General features: G+C 40.4%; 1 protein-coding gene and 1 non-coding gene across 2 annotated transcripts in view; both read left to right on the plus strand.

The window, feature by feature from the left end:
* The first annotated feature begins 228 nt into the window (after positions 1-228).
* NIM1K (NIM1 serine/threonine protein kinase) overlaps positions 229-15,694 on the plus strand; it is a 45,392-nt gene continuing 29,926 nt past the window's right edge. The window contains exon 1 of the mRNA XM_029219045.1: positions 229-292. The gene's annotated coding sequence lies outside the window, so the exon portion shown is untranslated. The remainder of the gene's footprint in view (positions 293-15,694) is intronic.
* Positions 4,082-4,154, plus strand: TRNAW-CCA. Its single transcript has one exon. It is a non-coding gene; the product is annotated as a tRNA-Trp (tRNA).

Below are 15,694 nucleotides of genomic sequence, written 5' to 3' on the forward strand. Positions count from 1 at the left end.
CCAGTATGTAATTCTCAGAACTGGCTCCAGAAGCCTCCTGGCTCCCTGGTGGGTGCCCCTTAAACTGCCTCGCCAACACTGTGTAATCACTTCTTCTTCAGCCAGCCCCAGGTTGTTCCCGCTCTGGGGAAGAAAGCGTCTCTAATTACATTTGCCTTTCTCTTCCTCAGTGGCCAAGGTCCTCTGTGCAGACGCCTGTGCTCAGCAGTTCCTGGAGCAGCAAAGGTGCAGCCAGACAGAAGGGCCCTTCCTCTCCTTTTAGAGAGCAGTGAATTTTGCTTTTCCAAGCCAGGTAGGCCTGTGTGATCTTTGACTTCATGGCTCATGTTCTTTAATGTATTTACATTATTATTTACTGTTACTCCCTTCACACGGAAGGCCAGTTTGGTATTAATGTATTTTCTCTTCATGTAAAATCCAGAATGACTGCTTATACCTACATGATTTATGAATTTCCTGCCTCCCTAGAGGATGTTCTATTTCTCATCAAGATGAATATTTAGTTGATTTAAAACAACAACTAATCTTTGATCCTGGTATACCTACTGGTATCGACCTATAAAGACATGTAAATACCCTTTATTACCATTTTCTTTCCTGAGAGCATTTAAAAATGTGGAGATGCTGTATTTTCTATGGGCTAAATTGCTCTTTACTGAAGACCTCAGGAATGGTTTTCTGTGAAGTAAGTTGAGGGAATGTCCTTTATGGAAACCGGGTGGGGGGTTTTCCCTGTGTTTGCTCCTGGTTGGTTTGAGGCCAGCCTCCTATGAATTTTCTTTTATTTTATTGAAAGTTTATTTTATTTTTTTTATACAGCAGGTTCTTATTAGTTATCTATTTTATACATATTCGTGTATACATGTCAATCCCAATCTCCCAGTTCATCCCCCCTACCCCCACCCCCCACCCCACCACCCCACCCCATCCCCACCCCCGCTTTCCCCCCTTGGTGTCCATACTCCTATGAATTTTAAATTGTTCATGACAACAGAAGAAGAAAAAGCTACAGCAGCTCAGACGGCAGATATAGTAGCCATGGAGATAAAAGCGCTGCTTTTTTCCCTCTGGGATGCAAAATTTGTGTTTGAATGTGAATGACATCTTGAGGTCAATGCATTTGGTACAGTTCAGTAGTAGAATAAAGAATGGTGTCAGAGATTGGGTAGAAAGATAAGGAAGTGTTCACTTAATGAATGAAGGCTTTTTGGAAGAGGTGGGCCAAAGACGAAGTATTTTGGGAACTAGGGACTAGTCATGTAATCTCTCTGGCCCTTGTCTCCTAAGCCCTAAAGTGAAGGGCTGGGAGGGAAGGACCACTGAAGTGTCCTCCGTTTCTAACATTCTGTAATTCTTTGTTCTAGCCATTTTGGACAGTGTAGGCAAAGAACAGCAGGCAAGATCTAAATAAAAGTCTGAAAGGGGAGATAGCTGTTAAGAATGCAAGCTGGAGCTCCCCTGGTGGCGCAGTGGTTGGGAGTCTGCCTGCCGATGCAGGGGACACAGGTTCGTGCCCCGGTCCAGGAAGATCCCACGTGCCGCGGAGCGGCTGGGCCCGTGAGCCATGGCCGCTGGGTCTGCGCGTCCGGAGCCTGTGCTCCGCAATCGGAGAGGCCACAACAGTAAGAGCCCCGCGTACCGCAAAAAAAAAAAAAAAAAAAAAAGAATGCAAGCTGGAGGGACTTCCCTGGTGGTCCAGTAGTTAAGACTCTGCACTTTTCCACTGCAGGGGGTGCAGGTTCAATCCCAGGTCCTGGAACTAAGGTCTCACATGCCGTGCGGCGCAGCCAAAAAACAGAAAGTGAGCTAGGATGGAAGATATGTGCAGAAATGTGAATGGCAGAAAGGGAACATGAATGGTCTGGAATCAGAAGGTTGAATGTAATCCAAAAATATGGTCAGGGTAGTAGGAAAAAGATTTGAAGGCAGCTGGCTGGGTAGTTTGCATTAAGTGAATATTTTCTAGTGTAACATTTTAATTTTCTTAATTGTTTCAAATGTATTTTAACAGCTTTATTAAGATGTAATTCAAATACCATACAATTGACTCATTTAAAGTATACAGTTCAATGACTTTTAGTATATTCACAGAGCTGTGCATATTTACATCACCACAATCAATTTTAGAATATTTTCATTACCCTAAAAAGAAATGTTGCTCTGCTTAGCCAGTGTCCCCAACTCCTCCCTCTAAGCCCTAGCCAACCACTAATCTACTTTCTGTTGCTATAGATTTGCCTATTCTGAACACTTCATGTAAATGGGATCATACAATATATGGTCCTTTATGACTGCTTCTTTCACCTAGCAGAATGTTTTCAAGGTTTGTCCTTGCTGTACGTATGTCAGTACTTCATTTCTTTTTATTGATGAATAAAAATAAATAAAATAAATAAAATAAAAATCATATAAATGAATAATTATAACAATATGTTGTTTTATTTTTAACATATGAAGATACAATGGTTGTAACAATAATAGTACAACAAAGAGGAGGAGGGAATGGAGCTATTTTATTTATCCATTCATCAGTTGATGGATATTTGGGTTGTTTCTACTTTTTAGCTATTATGAATTATGCTGCTATGAACATTTGTATATAAGTTTTTGTGTGGACATGTTTTCATTTCTCTAAGGTATATACCTAGGAGAGGAATTGCTAGTTTATGAGATAACTATATTCAACTGTTTTAAAAACTGACAGATTGTTTTTCAAGGCGCTGCACCATTTCACATTCCCACCAGCAGTGTATGAAGTTTCCAGTTCCTCCACATCCTCTCTAACACTTGTTATTACCTGTCTTTTTTATTCTAGCCATCCTAGTGGGTGTGAAGGGGTATCTCATTGTGGTTTTGCATTCCCTGATGGCTCATGACGTTGAGCATCTTTATATGTTTTCAGTGGCCATCTGTATATCTTCTTTGAAGAAATATCTATTTAGATCCTTTGCCCATTTTTATTTTTTATTATTTTTTATTATTTTTATTTATTTTTAAATAAATTTATTTCTTTACTTTTGGCTGCGTTGTGACTTCATTGCTTCACCCAGGCTTTTTCTAGTTGCAGCAAACAGGGGCTACTCGGGCTTCCCTGGTGGCGCAGTGGTTGAGAGTCCGTAGGCACACGGGCTTCAGTAGTTGTGGCACACAGGCTCAGTAGTTGTGGCACACGGGCTTATTGCTCCGTGGCATGTGGGATCTTCCCGGACCAGGGCTCGAACCCGTGTCCCCTGCATTGGCAGGCGGATTCCTAACCACTGCACCACCAGGGAAGTCCCCTTTGCCCATTTTTAATTGGGTTATTTGTCTTTTTATTTGAGTTACTTTTTGTGTTATCTTTTTATTTTTAATTGAGTTATTTTATTTATAGATTCTCGACACAAATCTTAACACTAGACCACCAGGGAACTCCCAGAACCTAGTTTAAATTTATACTAACTCAATTTTAGTGAAATCAAGAAACTTTACTCCTTTATAGCTCCATTCCCTCCTCCTCTTTGTTGTACTATTATTGTTATAACTATTGTATCTTTATATATTAAAAATAAAACAGCATATTGTTATAATTATTTATATGATTTAATGTCTTTTAAAGAAGCTGAGAGAAGAAAGGATAGCAAGTGTAGATAGACTTGAGGATTATTACAAACCCCTTGAGTGAAGAAACCCTCTCTACTTTGCTTCATTATCATATCCCCTGCACCTAGAACAGTGTTTGTCACATAGTAGATGCTCATTTAATATATAAATGAATGAATAATGATCTCCATACAGACAATCAATGAAGTCCCAGAGAGAGACAGTCCCAATAAGATGTAGAGATGAGTAATGAAGAGATTAAGATTAAGAGAATAAGGTTGCGTGAGTTGTGTGTATTGGGGGAGAGGTAATAATCATAATGAGAAGAAGTGAGAGTGTCTTTCTTATTCAGTGCCATATGTGTCTGAGGCTTAACACGGTGTTGGCACATAGCAGATGCTCAATAAATGTTGAATGAATGAATGATGCATCCTATGGCTGGTGCAGATCTTGGAGGATGAGGCAAGAGAGTTTCAGTCTTAGAAGTCCCTGTGTTGGGACTTCCCTGGTGGTCCAGTGGTTAAGACTCTGTGCTCCAAATGCAGGGGGCCCAGGTTCGATCCCTGGTCAGGGAACTAGATCCCGTTTGCCGCAACTAAGATCCCGCCTGCCGCACCTAAGACCTGGCGCAGCCAAATAAATAAAATATTTTTTTTAAAAAAAAGAAGTCCCTGTGTTCCCCAAATGAATACGATCTCTGTCTCTTCTCAGTGCCTCTGGCTCTAAACTGGTGCTTCTCCTGGGGTCTCACCTTGTGTCCCACATCCCCACTGGACTGCCTGGACCACCTGCTCCCTTTGTGGGTCCTAAGCAGGATGTCCAATTACTGAAGGATGAGAAGTGTAAGCCTATTGGTTAAGACTGAGCAGAGGGAAGACAGAATAAATTTATCATTAACCAAGCTGGTAGGGTGGAGGGTGGGCAGTGAGAAGGGGAAGAAGAAAATTATTAGTGATTGGCAGAGGCAACTGAGAGAAAACCTGTGATCTTCTACATTTGTATACTCATTCATTCACCCACAACATTTATTGAAAGCTTGCATAGAACAAAGTGTTCAGCTTTCCTTATGCCAATTATTAAGTCCTAGACATAAAAAATTACTGTATTGTAAAAACATTCTGGAAATAACTATATAGCCCGCTGTGGTGGTGAAGATGAGCCCTGAGACTGGAGCCTCCCTGCCTGGGCTTGAATCCTGGATGGGTGGAGTCGCCTGACCTCCCTTTCTGTAAAACCGAGAATTCATGTAAGGATTAAATGGTTAATACACATAAAGCACCTAGAATAGTGCCCACCCCATCGTATGTATTATATTATGTAAGAGCTAACTATTATTATTGATGTAATAATTGTTATCAAACAAAGACTAGAATAGTTGAGATTATCAGTAAATTTCAATAAAATTTTAGACTTCCCATTTTCCATACTACATATCTATCTAGGCTTCTCCTTAGTAGCAGCCAATTATGTATATATGTATTTATTTATTTTACAGCTTGAGCGAATGAGAAGCAACAACTCTCTTCTTATATATATTTATTTCATTTTGTTTTGTGGTTACTGTGGTAAAGAGCTGTTTTCTACCTCTGAAAAATCAGCTTTACTCCAGAGGTTACCAGAACAGAGAGGAGCCCCCTGGATGGATAATTCAGAGGGCAGGAAAGCAGTTGCTTTTCTTTCAAATTAGGTTGATCTGAATGAATTCCTGCCTGAGATTTCAAAGCCATGGCAGATCAATGGACTCAGGAATCAAAGATACCAAAGGTGATGTTTCTAATGTAAATGTATGAGCCATTCAAAACACTAATTAATGACTGTTCCTAGCTGGTTGTATCATGTAAAAGAACAGCGTCATGAAAGATTCTTTTTTAAGGTTTAAAAAAAAATCTTTAGATTAGAAACATACAGTAGAAAGGTTGGATGTTTATTTCCATCGCTGAATGCAAGAACCGCCCCTTCCCCCCTACTCCCCTATTCCCCATAAGTGTTCCATAACCCACTTGCATTGCTTGGACCCTTAAAGTTCACTTGTACAATTAAGATCTGTCTTACTGTAGAACTGCAGGGTCCCTCCCAGTCAGTTTTCTCAGTTGAAGCATAGAGCACACTTTAAACACCGAACATTGGTACCCAATGTGCTTATCTCAGCAGCAGATCGCCTATTTTAAGTCAGGCATGCACAGTGAGTGTCCAGGTCGTTGGAGCCTTAGTAAACTCATCATGTGGAGAGGGGGATTTTGGCACATAATAGGTGTTTAATAAATGTTTGCTAAATGAATGAATGATGGTGGTGATGGTGAGCTGAAAGTACATTTATCATAAATAGGAGTCTTATCTAGATTTTCCATCCTGAATGATCCCAGACAAGTCATTTAACCGGATCATTTCATGCCTTGGTTTCCATGTCTTTAAAAGAAAGTATTGATATAATTAGTGGTTTTAGGAGTAGACTAGAGCTATGTTAATTCAAAATAATTACACTGAAGACTTATACTGCCAAACTCACCTGGTTACAGCAAGGAGCAGGGAAGCAGTCTAAACATCAGGTTATACATTTGTCAACACAGTCTTACACTGGTCATCAGGAAAGTGAGCACTCGCTCTTATTTGGCCTGAGGCGCCTTCCAGGGAGGGATGCTATCAGGTAAAACAAATAACAGTGGATATGCAGCTACACAATTATTTATCCTCATTAACTATCCAAAGTAAGAGGAAGAAATAACACATTTAAGTAAAATGACCATATAATATATAATCCAAACAATGACACTTTTTTTTTTTTTTTGCGGTACTCGGGCCTCTCACTGTTGTGGCCTCTCCCATTGCGGAGCACAGGCTCCGGACGTGCAGACTCAGCGGCCATGGTTCACGGGCCCAGCCGCTCCGCGGCATGTGGGATCTTCCCGGACCGGGGCACAAACCCGTGTCCCCTGCATCGGCAGCGGACTCTCAACCACTGTGCCACCAGGGAAGCCCCAATGACACTTTTGAGAATAAAAAAAGGAGGTAATATTAATCACATTGGGAAACGCATGGACAGTATTAGGCAAACCAGAATGTACAGTCAGCCTGGGTCTATGCCATGTCCAGAAGCAGTCTCAAGTGTTCAGGATCAATTTTGCCCTTTTTTAACTAACTAAAAATTTTCCCTTCCTGACCCCACCGTTTGCCTGTGATAGAACTCTCAATCCTCTTAAGATCTCCGGTAGATCACTTGTAGCTTCAGCTTTATTTGCTAGTTACAGCATCTGTGTTTCTCATTATAAAATCATTAGCATTACCTAGGCAACTAAGAACGAGGCATATGCCTTCTGCTCCATTTGGTGAAATTCTTCCTCTGTTTTTAGCTAATTTCCTTATGTGAGTGTTCTACTGTTATTCACACCTTATTTTGTCTGATTTTCTACAGGTCCTGGTGCCCTGTACACATTCTCCTAAATTTGCTGACGACACATTTCAGTTCTACTAGTGAATCTTGATAACTTTTCTTCCTCCTATAAGATAGATTTCCCCTCTAACTAGCACTGCCCACTCAATAGTCGTAGGATATTGACACCTCAGCTGGCTGTACCCGCTAGAATATCCATGTATTCTGGTGGAAAAGAGCCAGGTCTTTTATACATTTGCTCAACAAATATTTAATTGAGCTCTTATTGTGTGCCAAATACTGTTTAGAGTCCTGGATATATAATCTAGTCTGTGATCTGTCTGCTGGTTTTCTTAATGGTATCTTTTGATACCCGTAAATTTTAAATGCTGATGAAGTCAAACTTATCAATTTTTTTTTCCCTCTTACTGTTTGTGGTTTTTGTATCCAGTCCAAAAAACTTGCCCTACTTCGAAGTCCTGGAGATATACTTCTAGAAGCTTTATGGTGTTAGGTTTTATGTTTAAGTCAATGACATATCTCAGATTAATTTTTGTGCCTGGTGTGGGATAAAGGTCAAGGTTCAACTTTTATTTACACAGACATCCAGTAGATCCAGCCCCATTTGTTAAAAAAGACTTGCCTTTCCCCACTGAATTGGCTTGGCGCCTTGGTAGAAAATCAATTGACCGTATATATGGGTCAATTCCTGGACTCTCTTTTGACTTTGGTCTATCCTTACACACTGTCTCAATTACTGTAGCTCTTATGAATATAGTCCGTATAAGTCAAATATGATCACTACCCTGAAGGAGCTTACAATCTGATTTATGAGAGAGACAGTCAACGTAGAAGTCATAATAGTACAAAGAGGTGGAGAAAATCACAGTGCTAGCCACAGATGTTGGAAGTACAAAAGAGAACTCCACCTGGTTTAGGTGTGTAGGTACACAAGCCACCTGAAAGAGGTAACACCTAAAATGATCCTTAAGGGATCAGTAGGAATTTGCAGAGGAGTAGGCCTGGTGCCCTCCAGTAAGAGTGAGAAGACCAGTGCGGCTGGGTGGAGTGAGTGAGGTGGAGATTGGAAGAGATGACATCAAAGAAGAAGGGGATCACATTGGGCTGAGCCTTGAAGGCCATTTTAAGGGTCTTAGCTTTTACTCTGAGTGAGAAGGGAAGCCATCCAAGGGTTTTGAGTAGAGAAGTGACATGATCTGACGTCTTTTAGAAGGATCTTCCTGGATGCTCTGTTTGAAACAGACGATGTCTGAGCTGGTCTCCAAGCTTCTATCTTACCTGGCTGGTGGGTGCCAGATAAAACAGAAGCTCTGAGACCAGCTGCAGAGACTGTAACTATAATCCAATCAAAAGCTGTTGGTGGCTTGGACTCAATGGTAATACTGGGATGACTGTGGTTTGGGTAATAATGGGATAAAGGGATTGTGTTCTGGATATATTTTGAAAATAGAGCCAGTGAGATCTGCTGACAGATTGAACATGAGATATAAGATAAAAAGAGGAGTCCAGGTTTTCGGCTTTAGCTAGAAGGATGTGTTGCCAGTCCCCAATATGTGAGAGCAAGTCTGGAGAAGAAAGTCAGAAGCTTGGTTTTCCTACTTTAGAGTAAATATGAGAGATTGCTACCCAAAGTACGAGCCATTTCCCCTACAGAGAAACCAGGTGGAGATAAAGTCATCATTTGAGTCGTCAAGCCCAGTGTGAGCAGCACTGTCCTAGGTGGTGGGGAACCTAAGGGAATGGACGTGACCCCCGCAAGCGGACCCTGCTTTTGAGGAGAGCTGCGAGGGGGCTTGATTCACACAAATGAAATGGAAGAAATGTGAAGTCAAGGACCAGACTGTGGATACAGATCTCAGGTGCCACAGGAGAGTGGCAGTGTGGTCAGGAGTACTTAAAGTATGCTTCTAGAAGGAAATGGGAAAGGAGCCATCTTCACAGGTTGGGGAAAACTTAGAGAGGAAAAGTCAAAACTGTGGTGCTAAGCAGGAACCACTAGAGACACAGATATTCTAGGCCTGGCTGGAAGGGTTGTCAGAAGTATTTTAAAAATTTGGTTCCTGGCACATAGTAGGCACTTGAGAAAGGATAGCTAGTAGTACGTGTTATATGGGGGGAATAATGGAGATAAAATTATGAGTCAAACTTCCTGAGTTCAGCCCCACCCCCATGTCAACACCTACTCCTTTGATGCCCTTTGCCCTTTCTCCCTTCCTAGGTTGTCTTCTAATACCTCTATTAGAAACCTTCAAATCTGGCTTTCTGAATTGTTTGTGAGGGGAAAAAGGAATTCGACTATCCTATTTCAGCAGGTTCATTCAGGCTTATGGGGTTTTAATCATCTCACTTGTGTGAAGACTACGAAGGTCCAGAGGGGGGCAATGTGACTCTTGGACTTCAGGAGGGCTTTCTTTTCCTACAAATGCTTTGGAATTCATCCCCTTGTCCCCTGCCACCAGCACCCCTCACGTACCTCCACTGCTGGGTAACTATTTAAGAATCCTCAGATGTGTTTCTTGTAGGATGTAAAGGGATCACTTATGATGGATGGGAGGATCTTAGTAAAGGTTTCAAATTTTACTTGAAATTTGAATTTTTTATGATGGTGAAAGTAAGAGCTTTTATTCTGAAATGCTGCCCTCCTCCATGACCGTAGCACTGCAGCCCTCCTGCCATGATAGACTTTCTTGAGTTCTGCTCAAAGAGAAAAAAATGTTTTTTCGAACACCCCCTATGGCCATCACTCAAACGTTGCTCCTGCTTCTTAGTGAACACACTACATTAGAGTTGAAGAAAGTTATAAGGCAGCAGAAGAGCAGTGTCTGCTTTGACTTGCAAATATTTTTAATCCCTTAAAAATAAACCACGAGCTGCAAAGAGGCATGAGTGTTCCTGTACTGTGTTTCCTAAATTAGTTATTCCTGAGGAGATGTAGAATACATTTTGTTTTTCTGCTCAGGGCCACCTGCTTGTGATTCAACCCATGGTTTCATTCTGTACCTTAATGCCATTCCTTATTTGTATGGAGGCAACCATGCTCCCTCAGAAGAGCTGGGAAGATCTGTGTTTTGGAAATGAATTATAACTGAGATTCATATCTTTATGGGGAAGGGCCTGAGTTTCTGCCATGTTGCTTCTGGAACTTGACCCCATTCTCTTCCTCATGTGTTTGAAATTCCTGGTTTCACATGTTGTAAGGTTAACTTAAATATACAATCTCCACGCTCCTGGAGCTAACAGTCAAGACATTAAGGGCAACTTTCTTAATTTCAGTTGGCCTTAGTTTTGTTTTTCGTTTTAATCTGTGAAAAGGAAGTGACAGTACCTTACCTCACAGGGTTGTCATGTCATGCATCCATTCATTCACTTATTCATCCATTTCACTGTTGTCTGTTGTAAAATACCTAGCATTATAAAATTACAAACATTATATTTTTGATCTAGTAGATTTTAACAAATTTTAAAATTGCATTATAGAAAAATTTAATACAGATACAAAAATGGTGCAAAGAACGTTATAAACCTCCATGTGCTCATCACCCAGCTTCAAAAATGATCAATTCAGGGCTTCCCTGGTGGCACAGTGGTTGAGAGTCCGCCTGCCGATGCAGGGGGCATGGGTTCGTGCCCCGGTCCGCGAGGATCCCACATGCCGCGGAGCGGCTGGACCCGTGAGCCATGGCCTCTGAGTCTGCGCGTCCGGAGCCTGTGCTCCGCAATGGGAGAGGCCACAACAGTGAGAGGCCCGCGTACCGCAAAAAAAAAAAATCAATTCATGGGTCAGTCTTGTTACATTTAAATTCCTATCATTTTCTCCACTCATTATTTTGAAACAAATTCCAGACATATTATTTTATCTAACAATCATTTTTAAAGATTAATGTTTATCCTATTAAAAACCTAATTAAACCGTTTTTAGCATTTTAAACTGCCTTTATAATTTAATCTATTTCATTTCCTTTTAAAGCACTTTATTTGATTAGAAAAAATAACTTTCAGAATACTAATAATTCTTATAAATATAATGATAAGCATACAAACAGGGTAAACCTTAAGTTCTCTTAAATATATTCCAATGCTACTTATAAACAGTAAAATTTCAACATGAAACCACCAAAGTCAATTATTCAATTCTTCATTTTAAATTAGAGTCACAAATCTATTTTGTTACTTTATTATGCCAATTTTCTTCACATTACAAGTATATAAAATACCAGTTTCATACAGGTTCATCAAAACAAAAATATTAATAATATGGGATTTGAGTCTCTTAAACATTTCTGGTTTTGCTGCTAAATCTTCCCAAGGTTAAAAGATACTTAATTGGAGGGAGTTCCCTGGCAGCCTAGTGGTTAGGATTACAGGCTTTCACTGCCCTGGCCTGGTCCGGGTTCAATCCCTGGTTGGGGAACTGAGATCCTGCAAGCCACATGGTGTGGCAAAAGAACAAAAAACAAACAAAAAAAACCTTAATCACTAAGAAACTACTATGTCATCCTAGACCTCACAGAGTTGGGCCCTTCCCACCCAGCTGGCTACATTTGTGGATTAAACTCCACTACTCTGTTTTCTGTTTCATTCTATACTGAATAGTTTTCATAATCTTCCTTTTGGGACCTAAATTCTTACAGCTATTTAACTGACAGTTAATTGAGGATTTTATAGCTTTATCTAACTCTGAAGTCAGAGTTGTAAGAAAATGCCAGAAAAAGATTTGTAAGAATGAATTCGATGGTGGGACTTCCCTAGTGGCACAGTGGTTAAGAATCTGCCTGCCAATGCAGGGGACACAGGTTCGAGCCCTGGTCCGGGAAGATCCCACATGCTGTGGAGCGACTAAGCCTGTGCGCCACAACTACTGAGCCTGCGAGCCACAACTACTGAAGCCCGCAAGCCTAGAGTCCGTGCTCCACAACAAGAGAAGCCAATGCAATGAGAAGCCCGTGCACCGCAAAGAAGAGTAGCCCCCTGCTCACCATAGCTAGAGAAAGCCCGCGCCCAGCAATGAAAAAAACAACGCAGCCAAAAAGTGAAGAAAGAAAGAAATTTATTAGAAAAAAAAGAAGAATGAATTCAATGGTCAAATAAACTTGGAGAACACTGAATTAAACAAACAAACACAAACAAAAAACAGATTTTATTTGTGTGTGTTTTAAACACCAGAAGATCATGAGTTACTAATAAAAATATCTAAGAAGGGTGTAATATGTACCATTCCCAGATGTATTTGACTATGGACTGCCATCCCCTTTTTTTCTGATGATGTTCCTATAAAACCTAGAGCAGAATTGGCAAATTAGCAACCTGACGGCCAAATCTGGCCTGAAGGTTCAGTTTCACTAGGCCACACAGTGTTTTTAAAATATTTAAGCCACCATTTAAAAATTGAGAGAGTTGACCAAAAATTTATTGATTTCCAGTTGCCTTTAAAGAATTAAAAGGCTTGGAAAAAGTAAGCCTGCCTTCCAGCATGGCTACCCAGGCTGTTGCTGAGCCTGGGCTGCCTCGTCATGCTGGGCATGGGGGCTCCACTAAGCCCCATTGAACACCTGTACGGCCCTCCTGGGCATTTGCGTCTGTGACCTTGATGGTCAAGAGAACCTCAAGTGAGGTAGAGCTCAGTGAGGGAAGAGCTGATGTAAGCCCATCAGCCTGGGTGGACTGGCCATGGATGTGAGTGTAAGCGGAATGGGGAGACCCCAGCCTCCTGGCTGGGAAAGTAGCTTGTGAGATCAAGTGGGGCAAGAGGGCGTGTCAGGAGCCGCGCTGCTGTTCATCACTAGGGCAGAACCAGTTCACGTTCATTTTCCATTTGCTTCAAAGTTTCCCAGCTGCCACCACCCCCAACTCCCCTCCCATGGGGATCCTGACAAATATGCTGAGGAATAAAAAGCTAGGGCCAAAAGCTAATATGGTGCAAATAATTTTTAAATGTTAAAATAGATTTTCAAATGAAGCATGTTTGCTAATGATCTCCCCCGAGGGCCCACCATGTCTGAGGAGGATTATGTGGGCTTTGGCTGTCCTCGCCTTCTGTTTTCACACATAGAGAAAACCCAGCTATTTTCTAAGCAGCCCAGTGCCTGGCCTTGCCAACCAAGGAAGAGGTTGTCTGAGAGCCTTGCCCAGAAGTTTTGTAATTTAAACTCAGACAAAGAGAACAAAGACGAAATGGTTTTCTTTGATATTATTGTCACAGTGGGTTGCAAGTCAAGAAAATAAATTACCGAGTAAGCTCCGTTTTCTTTAATCTTATTGAATGCATTGCTATGCATCCACAGTAAGCTAATAATTAAGGACCATTCTGCCTCCTCAGAGGCTTTGATCTATAATGACACGACTATATTTTTGGCTGGTTGGGTTTCTAAGCTCTCATTAATGTCCATAAAAATTGGTCAAAATCAAAAGGGCAGAGAGTAAAATGACAGCAAACCATGCTTGCATCTAAGAAAAGGGAGGATTTCGTCTGCAATTAGGTATGTCATAATTTCCATTATTGCTTATTTTCAACATGATATAGCTTGATATTTTAGGACACTACTAGAAAGCAGTCCAAATATAAACTATTTATAGCAATGCCACAACGTGTAATCAGGATTTCTGTTTCCAGACATCTAAGAAAAGTCTTTAGGAAAAAAAATCCTGCAAAATAAAAATGAATATCCACAGCCAAACAGGATTTATCTTGCTAGTTGGATTTTTTCTTTTACTTTTTTTATTCTATTGGAATATGTGAGAATCTGGAGTTTTTCCTCACTCATTACTGATTTTGAAATTTCTGAGATTTGTTGGCAATTCAATTACAGTAGAAACCATATGTCTTTGTTTATTGGGAGCACAATAGTGTGAGTCTGGGATTTCTAATAATTAGATGTTGGACTTCATGAATTGATTACCCCCTTTTCTTGTCTTTTCTTCTCTATTGTTCATCTCTTCTAGATTTTTTTAAACAACTCTTTGATTGAATTCCTTAATTTAAATTTCTAATAGAAAACTTTCTTATTCTCTGAGGGTTTTTATTTTGGTTTGCTTTAGTTTTAGAATTTTGTTCTTGTTTTATGGATGCAGTATTTTGTCTTTTGTCTTCTGCTTCCTGCAATGCTTTCTGTTTCCTTCAAGTTCCTTTCAGTCACTGCTGTTTTGGTTGGGTATGCTTTCTTTCTTTTTTCTTTTTTAACATCTTTATTGGAGTATAATTGCTTTACAATGGTGTGTTAGTTTCTGCTTTATAACAAAGTGAATCAGCTATACATATATATATATCCCCATATCTCCTCCCTCCTGCATCTCCCTCCCACCCTCCCTCTAGGTGGTCACAAAGCACCGAGCTGAGCTCCCTGTGCTATGTGGCTGCTTCCCACTAGCTATCTACTTTACATTTGGTAGTGTATATATGTCCATGCCACTCTCTCATTTTGTCCCAGCTTACCCATGTCCTCAAGTCCATTCTCTACATCTGCGGCTTTATTCCTGTCCTGCCCCTGGGTTCTTCAGAACCATTTTTTTGTTGTTGTTAGGATTCCATATATATGTGTTAGCATACGGTATTTTTTTTTCTCTTTCTGACTTACTTCACTCTGTATGACAGTCTCTAGGTCCCTCCACCTCACTTCAAATAACTCAATTTCGTTTCTTTTTATGGCTGAGTAATATTCCATTGTATATATGTGCCACATCTTCTTTATCCATTCATCTGTCGATGGACACTTAGGTTGCTTCCATGTCTTGGCTATTGTAAATAGAGCTGCAATGAACATCGCAGTACATGACTCTTTTTGAATTATGGTTTTCTCAGGGTATATGCCCAGTAGTGGGATTGCTGGGTCGTATGGTAGTTCTATTTTTAGTTTTTTGAGGAACCTCCATACTATTCTCCATAGTGCCTGTATCAATTTACATTCCCACCAACAGTGCAGCAGGGTTCCCTTTTCTCCACACCCTCTCCAGCATTTATTGTTTGTAGATTTTTTGATCATGGCCATTCTGACTGGTGTGAGGTGATACCTCATTGTAGTTTTGATTAGCATTTCTCTAATGATTAGTGATGTTGAGCATCCTTTCATGTGTTTGTTGGCAATCTATATATCTTCTTTGGAGAAATGTCTATTTAGGTCTTCTGCCCATTTTTGGATTGGGTTGTTTCATTTTTTGATATTGAGCTGCATGAGCTGCTTGTATATATTGGACATTAATCCTTTGTCAGTTACTTCGTTTGCAAATATTTTCTCCCATTCTGAGGGTTGTCTTTTCGTTTTGTTTATAGTTTCATTTGCTGTGCAAAAGCTTTTAAGTTTCACTAGGTCCCATTTGTTTATTTTTGTTTTTATTTCCATTTCTCTAGGAGGTGGGTCAAAAAGGATCTTGCTGTGATTTATGTCATGGAATGTTCTGCCTATGTTTTCCTCTAAGAGTTTTATAGTATCTGTCCTTACATATAGGTCTTTAATCCATTTTGAGTATAGTTTTGTGTATGGTGTTAGGGAGTGTTCTAATTTCATTCTTTTACATGTAGCTGTCCAGTTTTCCCAGCACCACTTATTGAAGAGGCTGTCTTTTCTCCACTGTATATTCTTGCCTCCTTTATCAAAGATAAGGTGACTATATGTGTGTGAGTTTATCTCTGGGCTTTCTATCCTGTTCCATTGATCTATATTTCTGTTTTTGTGCCAGTACCATACTGTCTTGATTACTGTAGCTTTGTAGTATACTCTGAAGTCAGGGAGCCTT

Source organism: Monodon monoceros, unplaced genomic scaffold (genome assembly GCF_005190385.1).
Source record: "Monodon monoceros isolate NGI ecotype Baffin Bay Population unplaced genomic scaffold, NGI_Narwhal_1 Super_Scaffold_12, whole genome shotgun sequence".
Taxonomy (NCBI): Eukaryota; Metazoa; Chordata; class Mammalia; order Artiodactyla; family Monodontidae; genus Monodon; species Monodon monoceros.